We start from the raw sequence: 10,435 nt of genomic DNA on the forward strand, positions 1-10,435 counted from the left end.
TAGTAGAGACGGGGTTTCACCATGTTGACCAGGATGGTCTCGATCTCTTGACCTCGTGATCTACCCACCTCGGCCTCCCAAAGTGCTGGGATTACAGGCGTGAGCCACCGCGCCCGGCCGAATTTTGATGCATTCTTAAGCATTATAGAATAACCCCTATTAATAAGAACTCAAATAATCTGAAGTCTTAATCAATTAAATGTTGTTTTTTTTCTGTTTCTCTTTCTAAGGAGAAAAAAAGAATAGAAAAACAAATCTGTATCCAGTGCTTAATTTTTTTTTTCTCAGTCTCCATAGGGACAGTCAAAAATTGCCAATGCCAGCTAATTTCAGGTCATCATGGCGTGGTATTGGGAAAAGTTTTCAAGTACATAGCCATAACCTCGCCTCAGATAAACCTCATTGGCTATGATACTGCCACTGTGCAAAGGTAGCCAGTGCTTAATTTTTTAAAATAAAATCCCAGGCCAGGCACAGTGGCTCACTCCCATAATCCCAAGATTTTGGGAGGCTGAGGCAGGCAGATCACTTGAGGCCAAGGGTCTGAGACCAGCCTGCCCAACATGGTGAAACCCCGTCTCTACTAAAAATACAAAAACTAGCTAGGTGTGGTGACACACACCTGTAGTCCCAGCTACTTGGAAGGCTGAGGCACAAGAATCACTTGAACGCAGGAGGTGGAGGTTGCAGGAGGCGAGATTACGCCACTACACTCCAGCCTGGGGGACAGAGGGAAGCCCTGTCTCAAAAATAAAAATAAAAAATAAAACAAAATCCCAGAAAAGTTCTTGAGAATTAGTGGTAATTCAGATAACTCTCTTGTTTCAGGTAAAACAAATTCATGTGTAGTATGTTCCCGACCCCACTGCCCACACCTGTGTTAGCTCCTGCTGAGCTTGAAATTTTAGCTCCATAAGGCCCAAATCTCTGTCTTTTATTTTATTAAAATAAAATAAAATTTTATTGTATGCCAGCTCCTGGAATAGTGCTTGGCATGGATGCTCAGTAAATAGTTCCCAGATGATTGAGTAAGCTGGAGACTACCTCAAAACTTGTTCTGTATTTAGCACTAATGACAGCAACTTCCAACAAATTGGGGTAGGCTTGAAAGATCAAACCATTAGGCTATCCCTGTATAGCTCTTCTATTTATATCTGCAGCCTCTCCACATTGTGAATTGAAATTTAAAATGGTGGCTGTGAGGATCTGCAAGATTCCTGGTCATTCCATTCAACAAGCATTTAATGAGCCTCTCATAGTGTAGAGTTCAGTTTGACTCAAATATTCCACTTTAGTGATTCTCAAAAGGAATGGTTCCACCTCCTCGTGTGCATTTGGGAATCTGTGGGTGAGGGTGTTTCTTGGTTGTCACCATGACTGGAAGGGCACTGCCAGGCACGTAGGGAGTAGAGAGCCAGGTGTGGTAGATGCCCTACGGTTTGCAGAGAAGTCCCACGCAACAGAGAATTGCCCGAAGTGCTATGGAAATTTATTTCATGTCCACTGGTAAGTGACAGGGCTAATTATTATGACCTGAGTTAAATCCTAATGCCATTTTACATAATGTGCAAAGTAACTTGCGTTGAAGTATCTTTTGCGCTTTTTCAATAGCCACTGAATTTCCCCAAAGTGCATCTACTATGTATATTGAGAGAAGTGTGTACTTTGTTTTCTTCAGATGTTTCAAAAATTCTTCACCATTTTAGGAAATCACATCACCATCAGCAAAGCTATTCATGATACTTGAGTTTCCAATGCAATAACACACCCAAATCAGCCTGTACCCAGCTGTCACATCCACAGTGTCCATACACATGTCAGCAGCTGACCTCTTTATTGTATTACTGACGTAGCCATGCTTCAGGATTCACAGGAAGAATCACATATTTCATGATAAACTACTGACCTGGCAGTGGCTCACACCTGTAATCCCAGCATTTTGGGAGGCTGAAACAGGCAGATCACCTGAGATCAGGAGTTCAAGACCAGCTTGGCCAACATGGTAAAACTCTGTCTCTAGTAAAAATACACAAAAAGTTAGCCAGGCGTGGTGGCACACACTTGTAACCCCAACTACTCAGGAGGCTGAGTCAGGAGAATCGCTTGAACGCAGGAAGCAGAGGTTACAGTGAGCCGAGATCGCACCATTGCTCTCCGTCCAGCCTGGTGGCACAGTGAGACTCCATCTCAAAATAATAATAGTCAATTTCTTAACTAATTTCTCATATATCCCATAGTTAGGGCATTATATTATTTTTTAATGCATGTAGGTAAGTTATACTATCTATGAACTTGATTTCAGAATAGTAAAGTGTTTGCAATAAAAGGGGCATTGAGGAAATAAAGGAATTGAACACTACTGTTCTCCTTGCTAAGAAAGCAGACAATTATGGTTTAGGATTCTTTTTTTTAAGCTTGACTCAAGGTTGTTTTCCTTTGTTGACCCAAATGGAACGTGTCTACATAAGTGGATCCATGGTCCCATCTCAACTGGTTCATTTAGGGGAAGTTTCAACATGCCTGCGTAGAGAAACCCACACAATTCCTGCTCTGAAAGTATCCAGCCTTCTCTCTACGTCTAAGTTTACATATAAGATGATGTAGCTGTGCTTTTCTTCCTCACTACCCACCATCCTGTACCATTTTTAGGGCAGATGATTGATATATATAGAGAGAGAGATAAAAAGAAAAAGAAAAAAGATATAGAGATAGATATAGATAGATGATAGATATTTTTAGTACTGTATATAATTTTTATTTCTTTAAGAAAACAATGAGATACATGTGCAGAACATGCAGGTCTGTTACATAGGCGTACGTGTGCCATGGTGGTTTGTTGCACCTATTAACCTGTCCTCTAAGTTTCCTCACTTCACTCCCCAACCCCAACAGGCCCTGGTGTGTGACATTCCCCTCCCTGTGTCCATGTGGTCTCATTGTTCAGCTCCCACTTATGAGTGAGAACATGCGGTGTTTGGTTTTCTGTTTCTGTGTTAGTTGACTGACAATGATTGCTTCCAACTTTACCCACATCCCTACAAAGGACATGATCTCATTTCTTTTTATGGCTGCATAGTATTCCATGGTGTATATGTACCACATTTTCTTTATCTAGTCTATCATTGATGGGCATGGGTTGGTTCCAAGTGTTTGCTATTGTAAATAGTGCTGCAGTAAATGTATGTGTGCATATGTCTTTATAGTAGAATGATTTATAATCCTTTGGGTATATACCCGGTAATGGGATTGCTGTGTCAAATGGTATTTCTGGTTCTGATCCTTGTGGAATCGTAGGGTGGATAATATTATACTGTGTTACAATGAGGAACTGAGAAACTTTCCCAAGTCCCACAGCTCATGAGTGGAGGCATCACGGTTCAGACAGCCTGCCTTGCAGCTGCCCATCAAACACCAGCTTACAGCCTTTGGCCTCTGGTTACACACTTTCCTGACTCCTAAACCACTGTGATCTAACTTCTCTATCCCATCACTGGAAACTTGGTTTATTTAAGGTTATGAACTTCTCAATCATCAAATCTATTCTAGCACATCTTATTTTTAACAGAAAATGTTAATTACTTGTTTCATATTATTTTGTTTTTAATTCACTAATTATTCCTGTGGTTCTCAGTCTTCGCTGTATCTAGATCTTTATTTATTTAAGAGTATCTATGGATACTCTTAAATTTATGCATTTATTTTAAATAGGTAATATTTAACCATGGTTCACCATTTTACAGTGAAGAGTCTTCTTCCCATCCTGATTGCTCAGCCACCATTATCCTTCCATAGAGACAACTGGTATTACCAGTTTTTCATATATCTGGATCTTGGAAAAAAATACAGACTATTCTCCAAGAGACTTAGATGTATTTAATAGGCCAGTATTGGCCGGGCATGGTGGTTCATGCCTGTAATCCTGGCACTTCAGGAGGCCGAGACAGGTGGATCACCTGAAGTCAGGAGTTCAAGACCAGCCTGACAACATGGTGAAACCCCATCTCTACTAAAAACACAAAAATTAACTGGGCATTGTAGCAAGCGCCTGTAGTCCCAGCTACTCAGGAGGTTGAGGCAGAAGGATTGTTCGAGGCTAGGAGTTCAAGGCTGCAGTGAGCTATGATTGTGCCATTGTACCCCAGCCTAGGTGGCAGGGCAAGAAGCTGTCTCAAAATAAATAGATAAATAAATTAATTAAATTTAAAATGTTTTAAAAAGATGTTCTGTGGTCAGATTCACTCAGGAAATGCTGTATTACCATGTCCAACACTAGGAAATGCAAAAGGCACATTACCATACCCCCCACTTGGCTTTGTTTAAATGTCTGGTTCGAGTCATGGGCCATGAAGTGTTAATTGTCATTTATATTAACCACTCTATACTATATCCAATAACACTCTGCAGGCTCCTTTCTGAGACTTTTCTCACTCATAATTAACTTAACAAATTGTGTGCCATAATTTGTTAATTCTAACTTTTCTTATTGAATTTCAAGTCCTATAAATATGGGACAGTGTTTATTTGTTTTCCACTGTATTATCTCTGCCTAACATAGGATGACGCATAGTGCTTAATAAAAACAGGTATCAACTGAACATTATTAATACTGTCTTTTAAATCAGTGTTTTCCAAATTTGGTTAACCATGAAACTCTTTTCCCATGCAAGACTAATTATCATCATATATAAAACAAGTATTTTTAGGAATATGTCTTGAACACTGAATTTTGTCAAATGCCTTTTATTCATCTTTTGAGATGATCATGTGGTTTTGATGCTTAATTCCATGTGGTAAATCATATTAATTGATTTGCATATGTTGAACCACCCTTGCGTCCCAGGAATAAATCCCATCTCATTTTCTGCATAAGCTCTTTTATGAACTGTTAAATGTGGTTTTCTAGAATTTTGCTGAAGATTTTTTTTTTTTTTTTTTTTGAGACGGAGTTTCGCTCTTGTTACCCAGGCTGGAGTGCAATGGCGCGATCTCGGCTCACCGCAACCTCCGCCTTCTGGGTTCAGGCAATTCTCCTGCCTCAGCCTCCTGAGTAGCTGGGATTACAGGCACACGCCACCATGCCCAGCTAATTTTTTTGTAGTTTTAGTAGAGACGGGGTTTCACCATGTTGACCAGGATGGTCTCGATCTCTTGACCTCGTGATCCACCCACCTCGGCCTCCCAAAGTGCTGGGATTACAGGCTTGAGCCACCGCGCCCGGCCCTGCTGAAGATTTTTAACATATGTGTCATTGGGGATATTGGGCTGTAGTTTTCTTTTCTCGTAGGGTCTTTGTCTGGCTGTGGTATCAGGGTAGTGCTGGCCTCATAAAATTAGCTTTGAAGTATTTTCCCCTGTTCTTCAGTTCTTTTGAAATAGTTTAAGAATGATGGATGTTAACTCTTCTTTAAATGTTTGGTAACATTTAACAGTGAATCATCTGGTTCTTGGCTTTTTTTTGCTAGGAAGGTTTTGATCATTGATTCAGTCTCCTTATTTGCTATTCATCTGTTCAGATTTTCTATTTCTTCATAATTCAGCCTTAGTAGGTTGCATGAGTCCAGGAATTTGTCCATGTCTTCCAGGTTATTCTATTTGTTGGCATATAATTGTTCATAATAGCCTCTTATGACTCTTTTTATTTCTGTGGCATCAGATATAATGTTCTCTCTTTTGTTTCTCATTTTGAGTCTTCCCTCTTTCTTTGTCTAGCTAAGGATTTGTCTATTTTGTTTTACTTTTTTAAAACAAACAATTTTGTTGGCTTTTCCTATTGTTTTTCTACTCTGTGTTTTATTTCTTCTTTAATCTTTTTATTTCCTTCCTTAAATGCTAACTTAAACTCCCAACAAACCAGGTATAGAAGATTGAATTTATCGCAAAGTAATAAAGAGCCCACAACTAACATCATATTCAACGGTGTAAAACTGTAAGCTTTTCCTCTAAGATCAAGAAAAAAAACAGGGAAGACCATTCTGGTCACTTCTATTCAACATGGTACTGAAAGTCCTAGCCAGAGCAATTAGGCAAGGGAAAGAAATAAAAGTCATCAAGAATGGTGGAGTGGGGCAGGGAAAAGGCAGGGGTGGGGGAGAGGTAGTGATTAGGTATTTCATTTGTTTGTGGATGACACAATCTTAACACATAGAAAACTCTAGAGACTCCACCAAAAAACTGTAAGAACTAACAACAAATTCAGTAAAGTTGCAAGATACAAAATCAACATGCAAAAAGTCAGTTGAATTTCTAGTCACTGACAACAAACTATCTGAAAAGGAAATTAAGAAAACTACTCCATTTATAATAGCATCAAAAAGAATAAGATATAAGATATATACTTCTAAAAGACTTGTATGCTGAAAACTACAAAATATTGATGAAGACATTAAAGAAATAAATCATTAAAAAGCTGGTCCATATTTATGGATGGGAAGACAATATTGTTAAAATGTTCATAGTGCCTAACGTGACCTGCAGATCCAATGCAATTCCTATCAAACTCCGAATGGCATTTTTACATACTTTTTTGAAATCCTAAAAATTATACAGAAACACAAAACCCCGAAATAGGCAAAACACTCTTAAGCAAGAAGAAAAAAGCTGGAGGCATCATATTTTTCTATTTTAAAAAAATCGCAAAGCTACAGTATTTGATACAGTATTGTACTAGCATAAAAACAGACATATAGAACAATAAAACAGATTTAGGAGCCTACAAATAAGTCCACAGGTATATGGTCAACTGACCGTCAGTAAGGTTGCTGAGAATACTCACTGAGGAAAGGAAGCTCTTTAACAAATGATGTTGAGAAAACTGGATATCTACGTGGAAAAATATGAGATTTGACCCTTGTCTTATACTGTATACAAAAATCAACTCAAAATGGATTAAAGATTTAAACATAAGACCTGAAACTGTGAAATCCATAAAGGAGAGCAGAGGAAAGTTTTATGACATTGGTCTTGGCAATGATTTATTAAACATGACACCAAAAGCATAGCAACCAAAGCAAAAATATCCCGGAGATAACAAGCAGGCCTGCCATTTTTGCCCGTGCTGCCCTCAGGGTCAGGAGAGAGCAAAGAGCTCAAAGACTGTCATGGCCTCTAGCAGAGTGCAGCTGCTGAAAAGCAGTTTTCCATGCAGGTCCCCTACCCACCCTTCACTGGGCAGGGCATCCTGACCTGGGCCGCCAGCATAGCCACCCCACCTCCACCCAAGCTCTCAGCTGCTAGCAGCACTTTCCTGCATTTCCCTGGGATGCAGCTTCCAAAGGTAACAGGCAGGCCTGTCATGTTTGCCACTTGGCAGCCTCCGTCCCACTGCCCTGGTGCCTGGGACAGAGCCAAGAGCTTAAGTACTACCACGGACCTCCAGCACAGCACAGCTGCCTTATCAAAAAGGGGCAGACTGTTTTCCCAGAAGCTCCCTGCCCTTGTTATCCCTCAGACTGGGCAGGGCCTCTTGACTTGGGCCCCCAGGACAACCACCACACCCCCACCTGAATACTGCAGTCAGTGGCTGCTCTGCATTGCCCTGGGGAGGAAATTCCAGGCATAAGCCACAGACTCTGCCATTGCAGCTGCAGTGGTGCTGCCCTTACTGCCCTGGGTCTAGGGAAGGAACAAAGGGCCCAGTGGCTTTGCTACACCTCCAGCACATCACAGCCATCTACCCCTTGAGACTAAAATAAAAGTTGGACATAAAAGGAGGCCGGGTGTGGTGCTCATGCCTGTAATCCCAGCATTTTGGGAGGTTGAAGTGGGTGGATCACAAGGTCATGAGATCAAGACCATCCTGACCAACATAGTGAAACCCTATCTCTATTAAAAATACAAAAATTGGCTGGGCGTAGTGCGCACCTGTAATCCCAGCTACTCTAGAGGCTGAGGCAGGAGAATGACTTGGACCTGGGAGGTAGAGGTTGCAGTGAGCAGAGATCGCACCACTGCACGCCAGCCTGGCGACAGAGTAAGACTCTGTCTTGAAAGAAGGAAAGAAGGGAGGGAGGGAGGGAAGAAGGGAAGGAAGGAAGGAAAGAGAATGGAATGGGAAAAAAGGGCAAAAATAGACAAGTGGGACTACATCGAACTAAAAAGCTTTTGCACAACAAAGAAAAAAATTAACTAAGTGAAAAGGCAACCTATGGAATGAGAAAACATTCTCAAACCAGACATTTGATAAGGAGTTAACATCTAAAATGGATAAGGAATTCATACAACTCAATAGCCAATAATAACCTGATTCATTTTTAATGAGCAAAGGAACTGAATAGGCATTTCTCTGTGGAAAACAAACAGCCAACAGGCATATGAAAAGATGCTCACGAGACTAATCATTAGGGAAATGCAACTTGAAACCACAGTACGATATCACCTTACACCTGTTAGGATGGCTACAATCCAAAAACCAAAAATAACAAGCTTATCAAGGATGTGGAGAAATTGAAATGTTTATACACTGTCGGTAGGATTATAAATTGGTGTAGCAACTATGGTAAACTGTATAGAGGTTCCTTAAAAAGTTAAAAGTAGAACTTCCATATGATCCAGCAACCCCACTTCTGGATATTTTTCCAAAAAAATTAAAATCAGAATCTCAAAGAGGATGACCAGGCACAGTGGTTCATGCCTGTAATCCCAGCACTTTGGGAGGGCAAGGTGGACAGATCACTTGAGATCAGGAGTTTGAGACCAGCCTGGCCAATATGGTGAAACCCTGTCTCTACTAAAAATACAAAAACAAAAATTAAAAAAAAGCTAGCCAGGCATGGTGATGCATGTCTGTAATCCCAGATACTTGGGAGGCTGTGGCGGGAGAATCGCTTGAACCCAGCAGGCAGAAGTTGCAGTGAGCTGAGATCGCGCCTCTGCATTCCAGCCTGGGTGACAACACGAGATTCTGTCTCAAAAAAAAAGAATCTCAAGGAGGTATTAGCACTCCCATGCTCATTATAACACTATTCAAAACAGCCAAGATGTGAAAGCAACCTGAACGTCCATCCGTAGATGAATGGATTAAAAAAACAGGGCACATACACGCAAGGAAGTGCTACCCAGTCTTTAGAAAGAAGAAAACCCTGCAATGTGCAACAACGTGGGTGAACTTGGAGGACATCACGCTTAGTGAGACGAGCCAGTCTCAGAAAACAAATGCTGCATGATTCCACTTATATGAGGTATTGAAAATTGTCAAACTCCTAGAAACAAAGAATAGAACAGTGATTGCCAGGGGCTAGTGAGGGGAAATGGAGGTTGCAGCTCAACGGGCATAAAGACTCGGTTGTGTAAGATGAGTCAGTCCTAGAGATCTGCTGTACAGTGCTGTGCCTATACTTCAGCCTGTATTATGCACTTATAAATTTATAAAGAGGAGAGATCTCAAGTTAAGTGTTCTTACCATACACATATGCCCTATATGCATGCACGCGCTCGTGTGTGTTTTCGTGTGTGTGTGTGTGTATAAAAGGCTGATCTATAGGCTAAATTTCAAGCTTCTCACATGGCGCGGATACCTCTCTGATTTGGTCTCATCACTCCCTGGCGTGTGTGTGTGTGTGTGTTTGTTAGAAAAGTCTGGTCTATAGGTTAAAATTCCTCTCTGGTTTGGTGTCACATCACTCCCTGCTGTCCCATGCTCATTCATGCCTTCCCATCTTTTGTTCTTGTTGTTCTCTTTCTGATCCCTCTCCTCTTTGTCTGACCAGCTTGTATTTACCTTCCAAGACTTCCCTGCAAAATTAACTGGGCATGGTGGTGTGTGCTTGTAGTCCTAGCTCTTTGGGAGGCTGAGGTGGGAGCATTGTTTAAGCCCAGGAGTCTGAGGCCCCAGTGAGCTGTGATTGTGCCATTGCACTCCAGCCTAGGTGACAGAGTGAGGTCCTATCTCAGAAAGAAAAAAAGACTTCACTGTCCCATAGCCCTCATCAGATTGGACTGAAGCCATCTGCCCCTTTGTCCTGCATTGCCCTTTAGACTGTCAGCTTCTCAAAGACAAGGACATTCTCTTTTCCATCCTTGTCCGCAGCTTCTAGCGTAATGCCTGGAATATAGTACACAGTTTATAAATGGCTGTTGAATACACAACTAATTTTTTTCACAATTAAAATTTTATCTCAGGGATAATATTATATAAAATTATCAAATACATTATGTCCTTGAATTACATTTTTTTAATTACTTTTTTTTGTTGCGCAGGCTGGAGTGCAATGGCACAATCTCGGCTCACTGCAACCTCCACCTCCTGGGTTCAAGCAGTTCTCCTGCCTCAGCCTCCCAAGCAGCTGGGATTACAGGCATGTGCCACCTAATTACAGGCCCAGCTAATTTTGTATTTTTTTTTTAGTAGAGACAGGGATTCTCCATGTTGGTCAGGCTGGCCTTGAACTCCTGACCTCAGGTTATCCACCCACCTTGGCCTCCCAAGTGCTTGGATTAC

At 41.2% G+C, this 10,435-nt stretch overlaps 1 non-coding gene across 1 annotated transcript; it reads right to left on the bottom strand.

Moving 5' to 3' along the window:
• Positions 1–288: 288 nt before the first annotated feature.
• LOC119467937 lies at positions 289–432 on the bottom strand. The gene has a single exon (XR_005196565.1). It is a non-coding gene; the product is annotated as a U4 spliceosomal RNA (small nuclear RNA).
• Positions 433–10,435: the final 10,003 nt, after the last annotated feature.

Source organism: Cebus imitator, unplaced genomic scaffold (genome assembly GCF_001604975.1).
Source record: "Cebus imitator isolate Cc_AM_T3 unplaced genomic scaffold, Cebus_imitator-1.0 Scaffold353, whole genome shotgun sequence".
Classification (NCBI taxonomy): Eukaryota; Metazoa; Chordata; class Mammalia; order Primates; family Cebidae; genus Cebus; species Cebus imitator.